The sequence below is a fragment of the Ranitomeya variabilis genome, chromosome 1 (genome assembly GCF_051348905.1).
Source record: "Ranitomeya variabilis isolate aRanVar5 chromosome 1, aRanVar5.hap1, whole genome shotgun sequence".
Taxonomy (NCBI): domain Eukaryota; kingdom Metazoa; phylum Chordata; class Amphibia; order Anura; family Dendrobatidae; genus Ranitomeya; species Ranitomeya variabilis.
Window position 1 is genome coordinate 580,325,974 of NC_135232.1, and position 25,177 is coordinate 580,351,150.

The window sequence follows — 25,177 nt, forward strand, 5'->3', positions numbered from 1 at the left end:
AAAAAAACAGTGGGAGAGTAATATTGCCCTTTCAGCTTGTGTGCCAGTCTTGACTCCTGGGTGTGCCACCTCTCTCTCTCATTCAGTGGGCCATAGAAAGGCTATTTATTTTTTTGGTTTTTTTAATATTATTTGGTTTCTAAAGTCTCCCTGAAAATAATAAAAAAAAAACTTAAAAAAACAGTGGGAGAGTAATATTGCCCTTTCAGCTTGTGTGCCAGTCTTGACTCCTGGGTGTGCCACCTCTCTCTCTCATTCAGTGGGCCATAGAAAGCCTTTTTTTTTTTTTTTTTTTTTTAATATTATTTGGTTTCTAAAGTCTCCCTTAAAAAACAAAAAATACATAAAAAAACAGTGGGAGAGTAATATTGCCCTTTCAGCTTGTGTGCCAGTCTTGACTCCTGGGTGTGCCACCTCTCTCTCTAATTGTGGGCCATAGAAAGCCTTTTTTTTTTTTTTTTTTTTTAAATATTATTGGGTTTCTAAAGTCTCCCTTAAAAAACAAAAAATACATAAAAAAACAGTGGGAGAGTAATATTGCCCTTTCAGCTTGTGTGCCAGTCTTGACTCCTGGGTGTGCCACCTCTCTCTCTCATTCAGTGGGCCATAGAAAGCCTTTTTTTTTTTTTTTTTTTAAATATTATTGGGTTTCTAAAGTCTCCCTTAAAAAACAAAAAATACATAAAAAAAACAGTGGGAGAGTAATATTGCCCTTTCAGCTTGTGTGCCAGTCTTGACTCCTGGGTGTGCCACCTCTCTCTCTCATTCAGTGGGCCATAGAAAGGCTATTTATTTTTTTGGTTTTTTTAATATTATTTGGTTTCTAAAGTCTCCCTGAAAATAAAAATAAAAAAACTTAAAAAAACAGTGGGAGAGTAATATTGCCCTTTCAGCTTGTGTGCCAGTCTTGACTCCTGGGTGTGCCACCTCTCTCTCTCATTCAGTGGGCCATAGAAAGGCTATTTATTTTTTTGGTTTTTTTAATATTATTTGGTTTCTAAAGTCTCCCTGAAAATAATAAAAAAAAAACTTAAAAAAACAGTGGGAGAGTAATATTGCCCTTTCAGCTTGTGTGCCAGTCTTGACTCCTGGGTGTGCCACCTCTCTCTCTCATTCAGTGGGCCATAGAAAGGCTATTTATTTTTTTGGTTTTTTTAATATTATTTGGTTTCTAAAGTCTCCCTGAAAATAATAAAAAAAAAACTTAAAAAAACAGTGGGAGAGTAATATTGCCCTTTCAGCTTGTGCGCCAGTCTTGACTCCTGGGTGTGCCACCTCTCTCTCTCATTCAGTGGGCCATAGAAAGCCTTTTTTTTTTTTTTTTTTTTTAATATTATTTGGTTTCTAAAGTCTCCCTTAAAAAACAAAAAATACATAAAAAAACAGTGGGAGAGTAATATTGCCCTTTCAGCTTGTGTGCCAGTCTTGACTCCTGGGTGTGCCACCTCTCTCTCTAATTGTGGGCCATAGAAAGCCTTTTTTTTTTTTTTTTTTTTTAAATATTATTGGGTTTCTAAAGTCTCCCTTAAAAAACAAAAAATACATAAAAAAACAGTGGGAGAGTAATATTGCCCTTTCAGCTTGTGTGCCAGTCTTGACTCCTGGGTGTGCCACCTCTCTCTCTAATTGTGGGCCATAGAAAGCCTTTTTTTTTTTTTTTTTTAAATATTATTGGGTTTCTAAAGTCTCCCTTAAAAAACAAAAAATACATAAAAAAACAGTGGGAGAGTAATATTGCCCTTTCAGCTTGTGTGCCAGTCTTGACTCCTGGGTGTGCCACCTCTCTCTCTCATTCAGTGGGCCATAGAAAGCCTTTTTTTTTTTTTTTTTTTAAATATTATTGGGTTTCTAAAGTCTCCCTTAAAAAACAAAAAATACATAAAAAAACAGTGGGAGAGTAATATTGCCCTTTCAGCTTGTGTGCCAGTCTTGACTCCTGGGTGTGCCACCTCTCTCTCTCATTCAGTGGGCCATAGAAAGCCTTTTTTTTTTTTTTTTTTTAAATATTATTGGGTTTCTAAAGTCTCCCTTAAAAAACAAAAAATACATAAAAAAACAGTGGGAGAGTAATATTGCCCTTTCAGCTTGTGTGCCAGTCTTGACTCCTGGGTGTGCCACCTCTCTCTCTCATTCAGTGGGTCATAGAAAGCCTTTTTTTTTTTTTCTTTTTAAATATTATTGGGTTTCTAAAGTCTCCCTTAAAAAACAAAAAATACATAAAAAAACAGTGGGAGAGTAATATTGCCCTTTCAGCTTGTGTGCCAGTCTTGACTCCTGGGTGTGCCACCTCTCTCTCTCATTCAGTGGGCCATAGAAAGGCTATTTTTTTTTTGTTTTTTTTAATATTATTTGGTTTCTAAAGTCTCCCTGAAAAAAAAAAAAACATAAAAAAACAGTGGGAGAGTAATATTGCCCTTTCAGCTTGTGTGCCAGTCTTGACTCCTGGGTGTGCCACCTCTCTCTCTCATTCAGTGGGCCATAGAAAGGCTATTTATTTTTTTGGTTTTTTTAATATTATTTGGTTTCTAAAGTCTCCCTGAAAAAAAAAAAAACATAAAAAAACAGTGGGAGAGTAATATTGCCCTTTCAGCTTGTGTGCCAGTCTTGACTCCTGGGTGTGCCACCTCTCTCTCTCATTCAGTGGGCCATAGAAAGGCTATTTATTTTTTTGGTTTTTTTAATATTATTTGGTTTCTAAAGTCTCCCTGAAAATAATAAAAAAAAAACTTAAAAAAACAGTGGGAGAGTAATATTGCCCTTTCAGCTTGTGCGCCAGTCTTGACTCCTGGGTGTGCCACCTCTCTCTCTCATTCAGTGGGCCATAGAAAGCCTTTTTTTTTTTTTTTTTTTTTAATATTATTTGGTTTCTAAAGTCTCCCTTAAAAAACAAAAAATACATAAAAAAACAGTGGGAGAGTAATATTGCCCTTTCAGCTTGTGTGCCAGTCTTGACTCCTGGGTGTGCCACCTCTCTCTCTAATTGTGGGCCATAGAAAGCCTTTTTTTTTTTTTTTTTTTTTAAATATTATTGGGTTTCTAAAGTCTCCCTTAAAAAACAAAAAATACATAAAAAAACAGTGGGAGAGTAATATTGCCCTTTCAGCTTGTGTGCCAGTCTTGACTCCTGGGTGTGCCACCTCTCTCTCTCATTCAGTGGGCCATAGAAAGCCTTTTTTTTTTTTTTTTTTAAATATTATTGGGTTTCTAAAGTCTCCCTTAAAAAACAAAAAATACATAAAAAAACAGTGGGAGAGTAATATTGCCCTTTCAGCTTGTATGCCAGTCTTGACTCCTGGGTGTGCCACCTCTCTCTCTCATTCAGTAGGCCATAGAAAGCCTTTTTTTTTTTTTTTTTTTTTAAATATTATTGGGTTTCTAAAGTCTCCCTTAAAAAACAAAAAATACATAAAAAAACAGTGGGAGAGTAATATTGCCCTTTCAGCTTGTGTGCCAGTCTTGACTCCTGGGTGTGCCACCTCTCTCTCTCATTCAGTGGGCCATAGAAAGCCTTTTTTTTTTTTTTTTAAATATTATTGGGTTTCTAAAGTCTCCCTTAAAAAACAAAAAATACATAAAAAAACAGTGGGAGAGTAATATTGCCCTTTCAGCTTGTGTGCCAGTCTTGACTCCTGGGTGTGCCACCTCTCTCTCTCATTCAGTGGGCCATAGAAAGGCTATTTATTTTTTTGGTTTTTTTTAATATTATTTGGTTTCTAAAGTCTCCCTGAAAATAAAAATAAAAAAACTTAAAAAAACAGTGGGAGAGTAATATTGCCCTTTCAGCTTGTGTGCCAGTCTTGACTCCTGGGTGTGCCACCTCTCTCTCTCATTCAGTGGGCCATAGAAAGGCTATTTATTTTTTTGGTTTTTTTAATATTATTTGGTTTCTAAAGTCTCCCTGAAAATAATAAAAAAAAAACTTAAAAAAACAGTGGGAGAGTAATATTGCCCTTTCAGCTTGTGTGCCAGTCTTGACTCCTGGGTGTGCCACCTCTCTCTCTCATTCAGTGGGCCATAGAAAGGCTATTTATTTTTTTGGTTTTTTTAATATTATTTGGTTTCTAAAGTCTCCCTGAAAATAATTAAAAAAAAACTTAAAAAAACAGTGGGAGAGTAATATTGCCCTTTCAGCTTGTGTGCCAGTCTTGACTCCTGGGTGTGCCACCTCTCTCTCTCATTCAGTGGGCCATAGAAAGCCTTTTTTTTTTTTTTTTTTTTAAATATTATTGGGTTTCTAAAGTCTCCCTTAAAAAACAAAAAATACATAAAAAAACAGTGGGAGAGTAATATTGCCCTTTCAGCTTGTGTGCCAGTCTTGACTCCTGGGTGTGCCACCTCTCTCTCTCATTCAGTGGGCCATAGAAAGGCTATTTATTTTTTTGGTTTTTTTAATATTATTTGGTTTCTAAAGTCTCCCTGAAAAAAAAAAAACATAAAAAAACAGTGGGAGAGTAATATTGCCCTTTCAGCTTGTGTGCCAGTCTTGACTCCTGGGTGTGCCACCTCTCTCTCTCATTCAGTGGGCCATAGAAAGGCTATTTATTTTTTTGGTTTTTTTAATATTATTTGGTTTCTAAAGTCTCCCTGAAAAAAAAAAAAACATAAAAAAACAGTGGGAGAGTAATATTGCCCTTTCAGCTTGTGTGCCAGTCTTGACTCCTGGGTGTGCCACCTCTCTCTCTCATTCAGTGGGCCATAGAAAGGCTATTTATTTTTTTGGTTTTTTTAATATTATTTGGTTTCTAAAGTCTCCCTGAAAATAATAAAAAAAAAACTTAAAAAAACAGTGGGAGAGTAATATTGCCCTTTCAGCTTGTGCGCCAGTCTTGACTCCTGGGTGTGCCACCTCTCTCTCTCATTCAGTGGGCCATAGAAAGCCTTTTTTTTTTTTTTTTTTTTTAATATTATTTGGTTTCTAAAGTCTCCCTTAAAAAACAAAAAATACATAAAAAAACAGTGGGAGAGTAATATTGCCCTTTCAGCTTGTGTGCCAGTCTTGACTCCTGGGTGTGCCACCTCTCTCTCTAATTGTGGGCCATAGAAAGCCTTTTTTTTTTTTTTTTTTTTTAAATATTATTGGGTTTCTAAAGTCTCCCTGAAAAAAAATAAAATACATAAAAAAACAGTGGGAGAGTAATATTGCCCTTTCAGCTTGTGTGCCAGTCTTGACTCCTGGGTGTGCCACCTCTCTCTCTCATTCAGTGGGCCATAGAAAGCCTTTTTTTTTTTTTTTTTTTAAATATTATTGGGTTTCTAAAGTCTCCCTTAAAAAACAAAAAATACATAAAAAAACAGTGGGAGAGTAATATTGCCCTTTCAGCTTGTGTGCCAGTCTTGACTCCTGGGTGTGCCACCTCTCTCTCTCATTCAGTGGGCCATAGAAAGGCTATTTATTTTTTTGGTTTTTTTAATATTATTTGGTTTCTAAAGTCTCCCTGAAAAAAAAAAAAACATAAAAAAACAGTGGGAGAGTAATATTGCCCTTTCAGCTTGTGTGCCAGTCTTGACTCCTGGGTGTGCCACCTCTCTCTCTCATTCAGTGGGCCATAGAAAGGCTATTTATTTTTTTGGTTTTTTTAATATTATTTGGTTTCTAAAGTCTCCCTGAAAAAAAAAAAAACATAAAAAAACAGTGGGAGAGTAATATTGCCCTTTCAGCTTGTGTGCCAGTCTTGACTCCTGGGTGTGCCACCTCTCTCTCTCATTCAGTGGGCCATAGAAAGGCTATTTATTTTTTTGGTTTTTTTAATATTATTTGGTTTCTAAAGTCTCCCTGAAAATAATAAAAAAAAAACTTAAAAAAACAGTGGGAGAGTAATATTGCCCTTTCAGCTTGTGCGCCAGTCTTGACTCCTGGGTGTGCCACCTCTCTCTCTCATTCAGTGGGCCATAGAAAGCCTTTTTTTTTTTTTTTTTTTTTAATATTATTTGGTTTCTAAAGTCTCCCTTAAAAAACAAAAAATACATAAAAAAACAGTGGGAGAGTAATATTGCCCTTTCAGCTTGTGTGCCAGTCTTGACTCCTGGGTGTGCCACCTCTCTCTCTAATTGTGGGCCATAGAAAGCCTTTTTTTTTTTTTTTTTTTTTTTTAAATATTATTGGGTTTCTAAAGTCTCCCTGAAAAAAAATAAAATACATAAAAAAACAGTGGGAGAGTAATATTGCCCTTTCAGCTTGTGTGCCAGTCTTGACTCCTGGGTGTGCCACCTCTCTCTCTCATTCAGTGGGCCATAGAAAGCCTTTTTTTTTTTTTTTTTTAAATATTATTGGGTTTCTAAAGTCTCCCTTAAAAAACAAAAAATACATAAAAAAACAGTGGGAGAGTAATATTGCCCTTTCAGCTTGTGTGCCAGTCTTGACTCCTGGGTGTGCCACCTCTCTCTCTCATTCAGTGGGCCATAGAAAGCCTTTTTTTTTTTTTTTTTTTAAATATTATTGGGTTTCTAAAGTCTCCCTTAAAAAACAAAAAATACATAAAAAAACAGTGGGAGAGTAATATTGCCCTTTCAGCTTGTGTGCCAGTCTTGACTCCTGGGTGTGCCACCTCTCTCTCTCATTCAGTGGGCCATAGAAAGCCTTTTTTTTTTTTTTTTTTAATATTATTGGGTTTCTAAAGTCTCCCTTAAAAAACAAAAAATACATAAAAAAACAGTGGGAGAGTAATATTGCCCTTTCAGCTTGTGTGCCAGTCTTGACTCCTGGGTGTGCCACCTCTCTCTCTCATTCAGTGGGCCATAGAAAGGCTATTTATTTTTTTGGTTTTTTTAATATTATTTGGTTTCTAAAGTCTCCCTGAAAATAAAAATAAAAAAACTTAAAAAAACAGTGGGAGAGTAATATTGCCCTTTCAGCTTGTGTGCCAGTCTTGACTCCTGGGTGTGCCACCTCTCTCTCTCATTCAGTGGGCCATAGAAAGGCTATTTATTTTTTTGGTTTTTTTAATATTATTTGGTTTCTAAAGTCTCCCTGAAAATAATAAAAAAAAAACTTAAAAAAACAGTGGGAGAGTAATATTGCCCTTTCAGCTTGTGTGCCAGTCTTGACTCCTGGGTGTGCCACCTCTCTCTCTCATTCAGTGGGCCATAGAAAGGCTATTTATTTTTTTGGTTTTTTTAATATTATTTGGTTTCTAAAGTCTCCCTGAAAATAATAAAAAAAAAACTTAAAAAAACAGTGGGAGAGTAATATTGCCCTTTCAGCTTGTGTGCCAGTCTTGACTCCTGGGTGTGCCACCTCTCTCTCTCATTCAGTGGGCCATAGAAAGCCTTTTTTTTTTTTTTTTTTTTTTAATATTATTTGGTTTCTAAAGTCTCCCTTAAAAAACAAAAAATACATAAAAAAACAGTGGGAGAGTAATATTGCCCTTTCAGCTTGTGTGCCAGTCTTGACTCCTGGGTGTGCCACCTCTCTCTCTAATTGTGGGCCATAGAAAGCCTTTTTTTTTTTTTTTTTTTTTTAATATTATTTGGTTTCTAAAGTCTCCCTTAAAAAACAAAAAATACATAAAAAAACAGTGGGAGAGTAATATTGCCCTTTCAGCTTGTGTGCCAGTCTTGACTCCTGGGTGTGCCACCTCTCTCTCTCATTCAGTGGGCCATAGAAAGCCTTTTTTTTTTTTTTTTTTAAATATTATTGGGTTTCTAAAGTCTCCCTTAAAAAACAAAAAATACATAAAAAAAACAGTGGGAGAGTAATATTGCCCTTTCAGCTTGTGTGCCAGTCTTGACTCCTGGGTGTGCCACCTCTCTCTCTCATTCAGTAGGCCATAGAAAGCCTTTTTTTTTTTTTTTTTTTTTAAATATTATTGGGTTTCTAAAGTCTCCCTTAAAAAACAAAAAATACATAAAAAAACAGTGGGAGAGTAATATTGCCCTTTCAGCTTGTGTGCCAGTCTTGACTCCTGGGTGTGCCACCTCTCTCTCTCATTCAGTGGGCCATAGAAAGCCTTTTTTTTTTTTTAATATTATTGGGTTTCTAAAGTCTCCCTTAAAAAACAAAAAATACATAAAAAAACAGTGGGAGAGTAATATTGCCCTTTCAGCTTGTGTGCCAGTCTTGACTCCTGGGTGTGCCACCTCTCTCTCTCATTCAGTGGGCCATAGAAAGCCTTTTTTTTTTTTTTTTAAATATTATTGGGTTTCTAAAGTCTCCCTTAAAAAACAAAAAATACATAAAAAAACAGTGGGAGAGTAATATTGCCCTTTCAGCTTGTGTGCCAGTCTTGACTCCTGGGTGTGCCACCTCTCTCTCTCATTCAGTGGGCCATAGAAAGGCTATTTATTTTTTTGGTTTTTTTAATATTATTTGGTTTCTAAAGTCTCCCTGAAAATAAAAATAAAAAAACTTAAAAAAACAGTGGGAGAGTAATATTGCCCTTTCAGCTTGTGTGCCAGTCTTGACTCCTGGGTGTGCCACCTCTCTCTCTCATTCAGTGGGCCATAGAAAGGCTATTTATTTTTTTGGTTTTTTTAATATTATTTGGTTTCTAAAGTCTCCCTGAAAATAATAAAAAAAAAACTTAAAAAAACAGTGGGAGAGTAATATTGCCCTTTCAGCTTGTGTGCCAGTCTTGACTCCTGGGTGTGCCACCTCTCTCTCTCATTCAGTGGGCCATAGAAAGGCTATTTATTTTTTTGGTTTTTTTAATATTATTTGGTTTCTAAAGTCTCCCTGAAAATAATTAAAAAAAAACTTAAAAAAACAGTGGGAGAGTAATATTGCCCTTTCAGCTTGTGTGCCAGTCTTGACTCCTGGGTGTGCCACCTCTCTCTCTCATTCAGTGGGCCATAGAAAGCCTTTTTTTTTTTTTTTTTTAAATATTATTGGGTTTCTAAAGTCTCCCTTAAAAAACAAAAAATACATAAAAAAACAGTGGGAGAGTAATATTGCCCTTTCAGCTTGTGTGCCAGTCTTGACTCCTGGGTGTGCCACCTCTCTCTCTCATTCAGTGGGCCATAGAAAGGCTATTTATTTTTTTGGTTTTTTTAATATTATTTGGTTTCTAAAGTCTCCCTGAAAAAAAAAAAAAACATAAAAAAACAGTGGGAGAGTAATATTGCCCTTTCAGCTTGTGTGCCAGTCTTGACTCCTGGGTGTGCCACCTCTCTCTCTCATTCAGTGGGCCATAGAAAGGCTATTTATTTTTTTGGTTTTTTTAATATTATTTGGTTTCTAAAGTCTCCCTGAAAAAAAAAAAAAACATAAAAAAACAGTGGGAGAGTAATATTGCCCTTTCAGCTTGTGTGCCAGTCTTGACTCCTGGGTGTGCCACCTCTCTCTCTCATTCAGTGGGCCATAGAAAGGCTATTTATTTTTTTGGTTTTTTTAATATTATTTGGTTTCTAAAGTCTCCCTGAAAATAATAAAAAAAAAACTTAAAAAAACAGTGGGAGAGTAATATTGCCCTTTCAGCTTGTGCGCCAGTCTTGACTCCTGGGTGTGCCACCTCTCTCTCTCATTCAGTGGGCCATAGAAAGCCTTTTTTTTTTTTTTTTTTTTTAATATTATTTGGTTTCTAAAGTCTCCCTTAAAAAACAAAAAATACATAAAAAAACAGTGGGAGAGTAATATTGCCCTTTCAGCTTGTGTGCCAGTCTTGACTCCTGGGTGTGCCACCTCTCTCTCTCATTCAGTGGGCCATAGAAAGCCTTTTTTTTTTTTTTTTTTAAATATTATTGGGTTTCTAAAGTCTCCCTTAAAAAACAAAAAATACATAAAAAAACAGTGGGAGAGTAATATTGCCCTTTCAGCTTGTGTGCCAGTCTTGACTCCTGGGTGTGCCACCTCTCTCTCTCATTCAGTGGGCCATAGAAAGCCTTTTTTTTTTTTTTTTTTTAAATATTATTGGGTTTCTAAAGTCTCCCTTAAAAAACAAAAAATACATAAAAAAACAGTGGGAGAGTAATATTGCCCTTTCAGCTTGTGTGCCAGTCTTGACTCCTGGGTGTGCCACCTCTCTCTCTCATTCAGTGGGCCATAGAAAGCCTTTTTTTTTTTTTTTTTTAAATATTATTGGGTTTCTAAAGTCTCCCTTAAAAAACAAAAAATACATAAAAAAACAGTGGGAGAGTAATATTGCCCTTTCAGCTTGTGTGCCAGTCTTGACTCCTGGGTGTGCCACCTCTCTCTCTCATTCAGTGGGCCATAGAAAGGCTATTTATTTTTTTGGTTTTTTTAATATTATTTGGTTTCTAAAGTCTCCCTGAAAATAAAAATAAAAAAACTTAAAAAAACAGTGGGAGAGTAATATTGCCCTTTCAGCTTGTGTGCCAGTCTTGACTCCTGGGTGTGCCACCTCTCTCTCTCATTCAGTGGGCCATAGAAAGGCTATTTATTTTTTTGGTTTTTTTAATATTATTTGGTTTCTAAAGTCTCCCTGAAAATAATAAAAAAAAAACTTAAAAAAACAGTGGGAGAGTAATATTGCCCTTTCAGCTTGTGTGCCAGTCTTGACTCCTGGGTGTGCCACCTCTCTCTCTCATTCAGTGGGCCATAGAAAGGCTATTTATTTTTTTGGTTTTTTTAATATTATTTGGTTTCTAAAGTCTCCCTGAAAATAATAAAAAAAAAACTTAAAAAAACAGTGGGAGAGTAATATTGCCCTTTCAGCTTGTGTGCCAGTCTTGACTCCTGGGTGTGCCACCTCTCTCTCTCATTCAGTGGGCCATAGAAAGCCTTTTTTTTTTTTTTTTTTTTTAAATATTATTGGGTTTCTAAAGTCTCCCTTAAAAAACAAAAAATACATAAAAAAACAGTGGGAGAGTAATATTGCCCTTTCAGCTTGTGTGCCAGTCTTGACTCCTGGGTGTGCCACCTCTCTCTCTCATTCAGTGGGCCATAGAAAGGCTATTTATTTTTTTGGTTTTTTTAATATTATTTGGTTTCTAAAGTCTCCCTGAAAATAAAAATAAAAAAACTTAAAAAAACAGTGGGAGAGTAATATTGCCCTTTCAGCTTGTGTGCCAGTCTTGACTCCTGGGTGTGCCACCTCTCTCTCTCATTCAGTGGGCCATAGAAAGGCTATTTATTTTTTTGGTTTTTTTAATATTATTTGGTTTCTAAAGTCTCCCTGAAAATAATAAAAAAAAAACTTAAAAAAACAGTGGGAGAGTAATATTGCCCTTTCAGCTTGTGTGCCAGTCTTGACTCCTGGGTGTGCCACCTCTCTCTCTCATTCAGTGGGCCATAGAAAGGCTATTTATTTTTTTGGTTTTTTTAATATTATTTGGTTTCTAAAGTCTCCCTGAAAATAATTAAAAAAAAACTTAAAAAAACAGTGGGAGAGTAATATTGCCCTTTCAGCTTGTGTGCCAGTCTTGACTCCTGGGTGTGCCACCTCTCTCTCTCATTCAGTGGGCCATAGAAAGCCTTTTTTTTTTTTTTTTTTTTTAAATATTATTGGGTTTCTAAAGTCTCCCTTAAAAAACAAAAAATACATAAAAAAACAGTGGGAGAGTAATATTGCCCTTTCAGCTTGTGTGCCAGTCTTGACTCCTGGGTGTGCCACCTCTCTCTCTCATTCAGTGGGCCATAGAAAGGCTATTTATTTTTTTGGTTTTTTTAATATTATTTGGTTTCTAAAGTCTCCCTGAAAATAAAAAAAAAAAAACTTAAAAAAACAGTGGGAGAGTAAGGCCGGCGTCACACTGGCGAGTTTTACGGACGTAAGAGCGCAGAAACTACGTCCGTAAAACTCGCATTACATACGGCACAATTATTCTCAATGGGGCTGCTCCTATTAGCCGTATATTACGGTTCAGTATTATACGGCTTTCTACGGCCGTACAAAATCGCAGCATGCTGCGTTTGTCAGCGTATTGCGCAAATAATACGCCAATGAAAGTCTATGGGGGCGAGAAAAATAGGGATTCCACACAGACCTGCAGTGTGACTTGCGAGAAATACGCAGCGGTGTTAGTGAAAAGTCGGTAATTCAATTGCCGGCTTTTTCCTTCTCCTTCACAAACCCGACAGGATATGAGACATGGTTTACATACAGTAAACCATCTCATATCCCCCTTTTTTTTGCATATTCCACACTACTAATGTTAGTAGTGTGTGTATGCAAAATTTGGGCGCTGTAGCTGCTAAAATAAAGGGTTAAATGGCGGAAAAAATTGGCGTGGGCTCCCGCACAATTTTCTCCGCCAGAGTGGTAAAGCCAGTGACTGAGGGCAGATATTAATAGCCAGGAGAGGGTCCATGGTTATTGGCCCCCCCCTGGCTACAAACATCTGCCCCCAGCCACCCCAGAAAAGGCACATCTGGAAGATGCGCCTATTCTGGCACTTGGCCACTCTCTTCCCACTCCCGTGTAGCGGTGGGATATGGGGTAATGAAGGGTTAATGTCACCTTGCTATTGGAAGGTGACATTAAGCCAGATTAATAATGGAGAGGCGTCAATTATGTCACCTATCCATTATTAATCCAATTGTAGGAAAGGGTTAAAAAACACACACACACACACGATTAAAAAGGATTTTAATGAAATAAACACAGCGGTTGTTTTAATATTTTATTGTTCTCGCAATCCATTTGCAGACCCTCGCTTGGAAAAATAATAAACGCACAAGATACATACCTTCTGGTGAACCGTCTCGTCCCACGAGGTAATCCATCTGAAGGGGTTAACTAATATTACAGGCAGGAGCCCTGCAAATGCAGCTGTGCTCCGTGCCTGTAATCCCCGGCGAATGAAGGAAATGTAGGTCATTGACCTACATTTCCTTCAGTCGCGGTGAGGCGCCCCCTGGTGGATGTCCTCATATGACCTGGGGCGTGGGAAAAAGTTCCCAGGCTGCAGTTCATGAGAACATCCAGCAGGGGCGCATCACCGCGACTGAATGTAAGTACAGATCCTGCTTTCCTTTCAGCACCCGGGGATTACAGGCACGAGCGAGTGGTTTATCGCAGCTCTGCCTGTAATATTAGTTAACCCCTTCAGATGGATTACTTCGTGGGACGTGATCTGACATCAGAAGGTATGTATCTTGTGTGTATATTATTTTGCCAAGCGAGGGTCTGCAAATGGATTGCGAGAACAATAAATTATTACAACAACCGCTGTGTTTATTTCATTAAAATACTTTTAAATCATGTGTGTGTGTGTTTTTTAACCCTTTCCTACATTTGGATTAATAATGGATAGGTGACATAATTGACGCCTCTCCATTATTAATCTGGCTTAATGTCACCTTCCAATAGCAAGGTGGCATTAACCCTTCATTACCCCATATCCCACCGCTACAGGGAGTGGGAAGAGAGTGGCCAAGTGCCAGAATAGGCGCATCTTCCAGATGTGCCTTTTCTGGGGTGGCTGGGGGCAGATGTTTTTAGCCACGGGGGGGCCAATAACCATGGACCCTCTCCTGGCTATTAATATCTGCCCTCAGTCACTGGCTTTACCATTCTGGCGGAGAAAATTGCGCGGGAGCCCACGCCAATTTTTTCCGCGATTTAACCCTTTATTTTAGCAGCTACAGCGCTGAAATTTTGCACATACACACTACTAACATTAGTAGTGTGGAACATGCAAAAAAAAGGGGATATGAGATGGTTTACTGTATGTAAACCATGTCTCATATCCTGTCGGGTTTGTGCAGGAGAAATGAAAAGCCGGCAATTGAATTACCGGCTGTTCACAGATATCGCGCTGAATGAAATATAAATACAGAATATATATATATGTGTCTCAATTACATATATATATATACATACTGTATATATGTTTTAATGAACATTTGAGCACATAAATCCATTAGATGTCGGTTTTGCAAGCCTGCGCGAAAATCTCGCAGTACCGATGCCATACGGATTACATACGGAGGATGCCATGCGCAAAATACGCTGACACACCCTGACTACGGATCACTATTTTGGGAACATTTCACCGTATTTCGGCCGTATTACGGACGTATAATACGTGGCGTATTGTCTTACGCCAAGTGTGAGGCCGGCCTAATATTGCCCTTTCAGCTTGTGTGCCAGTCTTGACTCCTGGGTGTGCCACCTCTCTCTCTCATTCAGTGGGCCATAGAAAGGCTATTTATTTTTTTGGTTTTTTTAATATTATTTGGTTTCTAAAGTCTCCCTGAAAATAAAAAAAAAAAAACTTAAAAAAACAGTGGGAGAGTAATATTGCCCTTTCAGCTTGTGCGCCAGTCTTGACTCCTGGGTGTGCCACCTCTCTCTCTCTAATTGTGGGCCATAGAAAGCCTTTTTTTTGTTGTTTTTTTTTTTGTTTTTTTTTTAATATTATTTGGTTTCTAAAGTCTCCCTGAGAAAAAAAATAAAATAAATTAGGTGGGAGATTAATATTGACATTAGTGCTTGAGTGACAGTCCTGCGTGTGTGTCATCTCTGTGATTTTGTGCCACAGAAAACAGAGTGTGTAACATTGTGCCTGATTTTCCTTGTGGTCTCACCAACCTGTTAAGGGATATTGAAATCATACTGAAGTTATAGCTCACCGTGTAAGTTGTTTGACAGCAACAAATAAAGTTACTTTGGTTAAGATTTTAAAACAATGAGGAAGTCTGGTGCAAGAGGTCGTCGTGGGCGTTCATTGTCAGCTGGTAATGATGGTAGTGGTAGTGGAGCATCAGGTGGTCGTGGGGATAAAAATATTCCACCTAAGTCTGGAGCTGTGGAGCCAGTTTCGTCGTCAGGCTACACAAGGCCTCGAACGCTCTCTTTTCTGGGAGTAGGAAAACCGCTTTTAAAGGCGGAGCAGCAACAGCAAGTTTTGGCTTACATTGCAGACTCAGCCTCTAGCTCTTTTGCCTCCTCTTCCGAAACTGGTAAATGTAAAAGCAGCGCGTCGCTTGTGGATGTTCACGGTCAGGGACAAGTCGCTTCCTTGTCCTCCTCAGCAAAAACTACAACAAGAGAGAAGGATGCAGCAGGCGACACAACGGGTCACTCCATGGAGCTCTTTACACATACCGTCCCTGGCTTAGAAAGTGAAACATTTAACAGGCCATGCCCATTACAAGTAGATTCTGACATGGAGTGCACTGATGCACAGCCACAGCCAGAGTACTATGCTGCTCCTTTGACTCAGACCACCACATTGCCCTCTCAGGGTACAGATCCACAATCAGACCCTGATGAGACTATGTTGCCCCGCCACGAACGCTATACCACCGACCGACACAGTGACACAGACGAAGTTGCACACGAGCTCGAAGAGGAGGTAATAGATGACCCAGTTATTGACCCCGATTGGCAGCCATTGGGGGAACAGGGTGCAGGCGGCAGTAGTTCAGAAGCGGAGGTGGAGGAGGGGCCGCAGCAGGCATCAACATCGCAACAGGTTCCATCTGCCGGGCCCGTATCTGGCCCAAAACGCGTGTCATAGCCAAAACCTGTTGGAGGACAGCGTGGCCATCCGGTTAAAGCTCAGTCTGCAATCCCTGAAAAGGGATCCGAGTCTAGGAAGAGTGCAGTCTGGCATTTTTTTAAACAACATCCAACTGATCAGCGCAAAGTCATCTGTCAAAAATGTTCAACTAGCTTAAGCAGAGGTCAGAATCTGAAAAGTCTAAATACTAGTTGCATGCATAGACACTTAACCACCATGCATTTTCAAGCCTGGACTAACTACCAAACGTCCCTTAAGGTTGTAGCACCCTCGGCCAATGAAGCTAGTCAGCAACGCAACATCCCTTCCGTCACTGTAAGGCCACCATTTTCCGCACCACCGGCAGTATCTGTGCAGGTTTCTTTGCCAGCCAAAAGCAGTCAGGGTCAGGGAACCACCAGTTTTGTAGGAGGAAATATTGCATCTAGGGCACCGGCGGAAACAATACCGTCTCCAACCGTCTCTCAGTCTGCCATGTACACCGGCACACCCGAAAGTTCCACGATCTCCAGCTCTCCAGTCCAGCTCACCCTACATGAGACTCTGGTTAGAAAAAGGAAGTACTTATCCTTGCATCCGCGTACACAGGGTTTTAACGCCCACATAGCTAGACTAATCTCGTTAGAGATGATGCCCTACCGGTTAGTTGAAAGCGAAGCTTTCAAATCCCTGATGGAGTACGCTGAACCACGATACGAGCTACCCAGTCGACACTTTTTTTCCAGAAAAGCCATCCCAGCCCTGCACCAGCATGTTAAACAGCGCATCGTCCATGCACTCAGGCAATCTGTGAGTACAAAGGTGCACCTGACTACAGATGCATGGACCAGTAGGCATGGCCAGGGACGTTATGTGTCCATCACGGCACACTGGGTGAATGTGGTGGATGCAGGGTCCACAGGCGACATCAATTTAGGGACAGTTGTGCCTAGCCCACGGTCTAGGAAACAGTTGGCTGTAGGCGTTCGCACCCCCTCCTCCTCCTCCTCCTCGTCCTCCTGCAGAAGCTACAGCTCTTCCACAGAACGCAGTCTGCCAACCACTCCATCGGCAGATGACACTGTTGCACACCAGTTGTCCCATTATGGGCCAGCTACTGCCAAGCGTCAGCAGGCTGTATTGGCTATGAAGTGTTTGGGCGACAACAGACACACCGCGGAAGTTCTGTCCGAGTTCTTGCAACAAGAAACGCAGTCGTGGCTGGGCACAGTAGATCTTGAGGCAGGCAAGGTAGTGAGTGATAACGGAAGGAATTTCATGGCTGCCATCTCCCTTTCCCAACTGAAACACATTCCTTGCCTGGCTCACACCTTAAACCTGGTGGTGCAGTGCTTATTGAAAACTTATCCTGGGTTCTCCGACCTGCTCCTCAAAGTGCGTGCACTTTGCTCACATATCCGACGTTCGCCTGTACACGCCAGCCGTATGCAGACCTATCAGCGGTCTTTGAACCTTCCCCAGCATCGCCTCATCATAGACGTTGCAACAAGGTGGAACTCAACACTGCACATGCTTCAGAGACTGTGCGAACAGAGGCGTGCTGTTATTTATTTGTGGGAGGATACACGGGCAGGCAGTAGGATGGCAGACATGGAGTTGTCAGGTGTGCAGTGGTCTAAGATACAAGACATGTGTCAAGTCCTTCAGTGTTTTGAGGAATGCACACGGCTGGTTAGTGCAGACAACGCCGTAATAAGCATGAGCATCCCCCTAATGCGTCTGCTGATGCAAAGTTTGACGCACATAAAGGAGCAGGCGTCTGCACCAGAGGAAGAGGAAAGCCTTGATGACAGTCAGCCATTGTCTGGTCAGGGCAGTGTACAGGACGAGGTAGCGGGCGAAGAGGAGGTGGAGGACGAGGAGGATGATGGGGATGAGTATATTTTTAATGCCGAACCTTTCCCGGGGGCACAGGAAATTGGTTGCGTGTCACGGCCGGGTTCTGGTTTTTTGAGGGACACAAGTGACGTAGATTTGCCTGCAACTGCCCCTCAACCAATCACAACCGGAGATTTGACAACTGGAACTTTGGCCCACATGGCGGATTATGCCTTACGTATCCTAAAAAGGGACACACGCATTACGAAAATGATGAACGATGACGATTACTGGTTGGCCTGCCTCCTTGATCCACGCTATAAAGGCAAATTGCAAAATATTATGCCACATGAGAACTTGGAACTAATATTAGCAACCAAACAATCAACTCTTGTTGACCGTTTGCTTCAGGCATTCCCAGCACACAGCGCACGTGATCGTTCTCACACGAGCTCCAGGGGGCAGCAGACTAGGAGTGTTAGGGGTGCACACATCAGAAGTGGCGTTGGACAGAGGGGTTTTCTGACCAGGTTGTGGAGTGATTTTGCTATGACCGCAGACAGGACAGGTACTGCTGCATCAATTGAAAGTGACAGGAGACAACATTTGTCCAGTATGGTTACTAACTATTTTTCATCCCTTATCGATGTTCTCCCTCAACCGTCATTCCCATTTGATTACTGGGCCTCCAAATTAGACACCTGGCCAGAATTGGCAGAATATGCATTGCAGGAGCTTGCTTGCCCGGCAGCAAGTGTCCTATCAGAAAGAGTATTCAGTGCTGCAGGTTCAATATTAACCGAAAAAAGGACTCGTCTGGCTACCCAAAATGTTGACGATCTAACATTCATTAAAATGAACCACAACTGGATTTCGAAATCTTTTGCCCCACCTTGCCCGGCCGACACCTAGCTTTCCTATGAAAAGCTCTTGCCTGTGAATTACTTTTCTAATGTCTAATTTGCTGCAGCTGATTGTACAGCATACGACATGTTTACACCTCCCTAAATGGCCAAACTCCCCACACGGGGCCGTGGTATCGCGACTTGGCGCAAGCACCCGTGAGACTGCTGTTTGTCTGAAGAGGTGGGTGTGCTCGCTTTTGGTTGACGGCATTGCTACTGGGTCCCTCATAGTACAATGTAGTGTCTCTGGCGGTGGCGGTGTGCACCCAACGTCAGACACACCGTTGTAACATGAGGGGCCCTGGGGCGGTCCCGCCGGCCTCAAGAGAGTTCCCCCCTACCCCAGCTCAAAATGTGCTCTACCACGTGCAAAATTATGTCGCACAGCTCCACCAATCTTTAGTCTATTCGCTGACATCATTCAATGTCTGGCACTGACAATACAAATTTGTAGACATCTATGATGCTACTTAAAGTAGTCTGTGTCTGTGTCCTATATTGGCACCATTAAATAGTTACTGCCAAATTACTATGTCAGAAACTCAGTAGATGAGCCCACCGCTGTACCTAAGTATGCCACCTTTTTTTTTGTTTTGGTTGTTTTGCGAGACATTAACATCTATTTATATTTTGGGAGTACTGGGACAGACACTCCTTGCACTACTCCTCCACTCACCACCAAGCTGCCTGTGTATCCATGTAACCGCTGTAAAGCTGCCATGAGCCTATTGTTTGTTATTTTAGGCCTTTGATAGCCTGTCTGCGGTCCCTACTTTAAATACTCCTCCACTCATCACCAGCTGCCTGCCCGTGTATCCATGTAACCGCTGTAAAACTGCCATGAGCCTATTGTTTGTTATTTTAGGCCTTTGATAGCCTGTCTGCGGTCCCTACTTTAAATACTCCTCCACTCATCACCAAGCTGCCTGTGTATCCATGTAACCGCTGTAAAACTGCCATGAGCCTATTGTTTGTTATTTTAGGCCTTTGATAGCCTGTCTGCGGTCCCTACTTTAAATACTCCTCCACTCACCACCAAGCTGCCTGTGTATCCATGTAACCGCTGTAAAACTGCCATGAGCCTATTGTTTGTTATTTTAGGCCTTTGATAGCCTGTCTGCGGTCCCTACTTTAAATACTCCTCCACTCATCACCAGCTGCCTGCCCGTGTATCCATGTAACCGCTGTAAAACTGCCATGAGCCTATTGTTTGTTATTTTAGGCCTTTGATAGCCTGTCTGCGGTCCCTACTTTAAATACTCCTCCACTCATCACCAGCTGCCTGTGTATCCATGTAACCGCTGTAAAACTGCCATGAGCCTATTGTTTGTTATTTTAGGCCTTTGATAGCCTGTCTGCGGTCCCTACTTTAAATACTCCTCCACTCATCACCAGCTGCCTGCCCGTGTATCCATGTAACCGCTGTAAAACTGCCATGAGCCTATTGTTTGTTATTTTAGGCCTTTGATAGCCTGTCTGCGGTCCCTACTTTAAATACTCCTCCACTCACCACCAAGCTGCCTGTGTATCCATGTAACCGCTGTAAAACTGCCATGAGCCTATTGTTTGTTATTTTAGGCCTTTGATAGCCTGTCTGCGGTCCCTACTTTAAATACTCCTCCACTCATCACCAGCTGCCTGCCCGTGTATCCATGTAACCGCTGTAAAACTGCCATGAGCCTATTGTTTGTTATTTTAGGCCTTTGATAGCCTGTCTGCGGTCCCTACTTTAAATACTCCTCCACTCATCACCAGCTGCCTGCCCGTGTATCCATGTAACCGCTGTAAAACTGCCATGAGCCTATTGTTTGTTATTTTAGGCCTTTGATAGCCTGTCTGCGGTCCCTACTTTAAATACTCCTCCACTCATCACCAGCTGCCTGCCCGTGTATCCATGTAACCGCTGTAAAACTGCCATGAGCCTATTGTTTGTTATTTTAGGCCTTTGATAGCCTGTCTGCGGTCCCTACTTTAAATACTCCTCCACTCACCACCAAGCTGCCTGTGTATCCATGTAACCGCTGTAAAACTGCCATGAGCCTATTGTTTGTTATTTTAGGCCTTTGATAGCCTGTCTGCGGTCCCTACTTTAAATACTCCTCCACTCATCACCAGCTGCCTGCCCGTGTATCCATGTAACCGCTGTAAAACTGCCATGAGCCTATTGTTTGTTATTTTAGGCCTTTGATAGCCTGTCTGCGGTCCCTACTTTAAATACTCCTCCACTCATCACCAGCTGCCTGCCCGTGTATCCATGTAACCGCTGTAAAACTGCCATGAGCCTATTGTTTGTTATTTTAGGCCTTTGATAGCCTGTCTGCGGTCCCTACTTTAAATACTCCTCCACTCATCACCAGCTGCCTGCCCGTGTATCCATGTAACCGCTGTAAAACTGCCATGAGCCTATTGTTTGTTATTTTAGGCCTTTGATAGCCTGTCTGCGGTCCCTACTTTAAATACTCCTCCACTCACCACCAAGCTGCCTGTGTATCCATGTAACCGCTGTAAAACTGCCATGAGCCTATTGTTTGTTATTTTAGGCCTTTGATAGCCTGTCTGCGGTCCCTCCTTCCACTAGGCCTCCACTGACCAGACCGCTGCTGCCCGTGTACCCCTGGAACCAATTTTAAAGTGCCTACAGCCAGCCCATTTTATTGTGTTAGGCCTTTGAAGCCTGTCTGCGGTCCCTCCTTCCAATAGGCCTACACTGACAAAGGTACACCTGACAACAGACACATGGACCTGTAGGCATGGCCACGGAAGGTTACGTGTCCTTTGTGGCTCAATGGGTTAATGTATTGGATGCATGGTCCACACAGGGGACAGCCTGCTAAGTCTGTATGCAGTCCCTAATTCAAGTTGTCCTCAACTGAATAAAGCTGAGCTTCTACCTTCTGGCTCTCATTAAGTGTTTTTTAAAAAACAAAATGGTGGTTCCGGCCTACTAACGGCTTCTGCCCCTCCCTGGTGTTGCCCTCAACTGAATAAAGCTGAGCTTCTACCTTCCGGCTCTGATTAACTGCTGTTTTTAAACAAAATGGTGGTTCCGGCCTACTAACGGTGTCTGCCCCTGCCTGGTGTTGCCCTCAACTGAATAAAGCTGAGCTTCAACCTTCTGGCTCTCATTAAGTGTTTTTTAAAAAACAAAATGGTGGTTAGGGCCTACTAACGGCTTCTGCCCCTCCCTGGTGTTGCCCTCAACTGAATAAAGCTGAGCTTCTACCTTCCGGCTCTGATTAACTGCTGTTTTTAAACACATTGCTGGTTCCGGCCTACTAACGGTGTCTGCCCCTGCCTGGTGTTGCCCTCAACTGAATAAAGCTGAGCTTCAACCTTCTGGCTCTCATTAAGTGTTTTTTAAAAAACAAAATGGTGGTTAGGGCCTACTAACGGCTTCTGCCCCTCCCTGGTGTTGCCCTCAACTGAATAAAGCTGAGCTTCTACCTTCCGGCTCTGATTAACTGCTGTTTTTAAACACAATGGTGGTTCCAGCCTACTAACGGTGTCTGCCCCTGCCTGGTGTTGCCCTCAACTGAATAAAGCTGAGCTTCAACCTTCTGGCTCTCATTAAGTGTTTTTTAAAAAACAAAATGGTGGTTAGGGCCTACTAACGGCTTCTGCCCCTCCCTGGTGTTGCCCTCAACTGAATAAAGCTGAGCTTCTACCTTCCGGCTCTGATTAACTGCTGTTTTTAAACACATTGCTGGTTCCGGCCTACTAACGGTGTCTGCCCCTGCCTGGTGTTGCCCTCAACTGAATAAAGCTGAGCTTCAACCTTCTGGCTCTCATTAAGTGTTTTTTAAAAAACAAAATGGTGGTTAGGGCCTACTAACGGCTTCTGCCCCTCCCTGGTGTTGCCCTCAACTGAATAAAGCTGAGCTTCTACCTTCCGGCTCTGATTAACTGCTGTTTTTAAACACATTGCTGGTTCCGGCCTACTAAAGGTGTCTGCCCCTGCCTGGTGTTGCCCTCAACTGAATAAAGCTGAGCTTCAACCTTCTGGCTCTCATTAAGTGTTTTTTAAAAAACAAAATGGTGGTTCCGGCCTACTAACGGTGTCTGCCCCTGCCTGGTGTTGCCCTCAACTGAACAAAGCTGAGCTTCCACATTCTGGCTTTCGGCCTATACTATCAGATATTAAACTGCATTTGGCCTACTAGTGTGGTTAGGCCCTTGAAACAGTGTCTGCTGCTCTTGGGTTTGCTACTCCACTGAACAAAGCAATGCCGCCTGTTTAGTCCTGTTACCAATTTTGATCTGCATTTAGCCTACTTTATTCTTTGGCCCTATATCTGTTTCCTCATCATCCTGCCCATTGCCCAGCCACTGCTAGATGAGTCTGCTGGTACATTGACCTAGACCACTACATTCCCCTTGTACTCTACACAGCCAGAATCTGACCCTGCTGAAAGTAAGGTTCCCCTTCCCGCATATTATACCACCTTACACAGGGACAAAGAGGAAGGTGCAGATGAAAGTGCAGGTTCCTTCATCAGGTGGGGGGGCATACTCGTTGGCGACGTCACTGGCACAGGGCCACTCAGAGTACGCAAATGTGTCGCTGCTGGTGGGAGGCGCCCCCGCCATGCAAACACACCGCCGTACTTTGAGGGGCCCTGTGCCAGTGCCAATGCGAACGAGTGGGCCCCCCCTGCTTGCTCAGGATCACAGCTCTTGCAACGTTGAAATACTTACCTCTCCCTGCTCCACCGCCATGACGTAGTCCATGTTTCCTGGGCCCACTAAAACCTTGAACCAGCCCTACCCCCACAACTTTTGCCAAATGACCCCCAATTTCCAGTGCCCAACTATTATTATAAAGTTAATTAAGATTGACAAGCTTCAGAAAACAAGAATGGATGTTTTTGGCAGTAAAATGTGCACTGTAGGTGTTTTCCTGGCCTCCACTCACTGCCGGCTATGCTTCCCCATTGACTTGCATTGGGTTTCGTGTTTCGGTCGATCCCCGACTTTTAGCGATAATCGGCCGACTTCACTCGACTCGACTCTGGACTAAATCGGGTTTCACAAAACCAGACTCGATCTTAAAAAAATGAAAGTCGCTCAACCCTAGTTGGAAGGACTGAAGGGGCTGTGCAGCCAGAGTTGCTGCAGCTCCTGGGGAAAGAGAATTCAGAAGGAAAGAACAGATTGTAGAGAGTGTGCAGGAGAGTGAAACACAGGAGAGTGTCAACTGGGGAGGATAGCTGTGACTGGGCTACTTCCCCGCAGAGCGCAGATCCGGGAGCCGGAAAACCGAGGTTGTGTCGGACTCTAAGAGGCACAGCAGAAACCGACAGGACAGCTGGACTACAACCTGTCCGCCCTAATACCCAGGAGGCACAGTGGTGCATAGAGCCTGGGTCGTGATAGAGACTAACAGGCTCGAGTCACCTGTTATACGAGTTTTGTGTCCCACCTTTAAGGAGGACAGAGAGAACTGTGAGGACCTTGATAGAAGCCACAGGCAGCAAGGGACTACACAAAAGCATGGTAGGAAGGTGTTATGGTTCTCAATGGCAAGAGAACATAGCCCAGCAAACATACGAACTAGCTCTTGGAAGGATGGAAACTAAACTGACCATGAACTAAACCTGCCGCACAACTAACAGTAGCCGGGTAGCGTAGCCTGCGTTTTATCCCTAGACGCCCAGCGCCGGCCGGAGGACTAACTAATCCTGGCAGAGGAAAATATAGTCCTGGCTCACCTCTAGAGAAATTTCCCCGAAAGGCAGACAGAGGCCCCCACAAATATTGGCGGTGATTATAGATGAAATGACAAACGTAGTATGAAAATAGGTTTAGCAAAATTGAGGTCCGCTTACTAGATAGCAGGAAGACAGAAAGGGCACTTTCATGGTCAGCTGAAAACCCTATCAAAATACCATCCTGAAATTACTTTAAGACTCTAGTATTAACTCATAACATCAGAGTGGCAATTTCAGATCACAAGAGCTTTCCAGACACAGAAACGAAACTACAGCTGTGAACTGGAACAAAATGCAAAAACAAACAAGGACTAAGTCCAACTTAGCTGGGAGTAGTCTAGCAGCAGGAACATGCACAGAAAGGCTTCTGATTACAATGTTGACCGGCATGGAAGTGACAGAGGAGCAAGGCTAAATAGCGACTCCCACATCCTGATGGAAACAGGTGAACAGAGAGGATGATGCACACCAGTTCAATTCCACCAGTGGCCACCGGGGGAGCCCAAAATCCAATTTCACAACAGTACCCCCCCCTCAAGGAGGGGGCACCGAACCCTCACCAGAACCACCAGGGCGATCAGGATGAGCCCTATGAAAGGCACGGACCAAATCGGAGGCATGAACATCAGAGGCAGTCACCCAAGAATTATCCTCCTGACCGTATCCCTTCCATTTGACCAGATACTGGAGTTTCCGTCTGGAAACACGGGAGTCCAAGATTTTTTCCACAACGTACTCCAACTCGCCCTCAACCAACACCGGAGCAGGAGGCTCAACGGAAGGCACAACCGGTACCTCATACCTGCGCAATAATGACCGATGAAAAACATTATGAATAGAAAAAGATGCAGGGAGGTCCAAACGGAAGGACACAGGGTTAAGAATCTCCAATATCTTGTACGGGCCGATGAACCGAGGCTTAAACTTGGGAGAAGAAACCCTCATAGGGACAAAACGAGAAGACAACCACACCAAGTCCCCAACACAAAGCCGAGGACCAACCCGACGCCGGCGGTTGGCAAAAAGCTGAGTCTTCTCCTGGGACAACTTCAAATTGTCCACTACCTGCCCCCAAATCTGATGCAACCTCTCCACCACAGCATCCACTCCAGGACAATCCGAAGATTCCACCTGACCAGAAGAAAATCGAGGATGAAACCCCGAATTACAGAAAAAGGGAGACACCAAGGTGGCAGAACTGGCCCGATTATTGAGGGCAAACTCCGCTAAAGGCAAAAAAGCAACCCAATCATCCTGATCTGCAGACACAAAACACCTCAAATATGTCTCCAAGGTCTGATTAGTCCGCTCGGTCTGGCCATTAGTCTGAGGATGGAAAGCAGACGAGAAAGACAAATCTATGCCCATCCTAGCACAGAATGC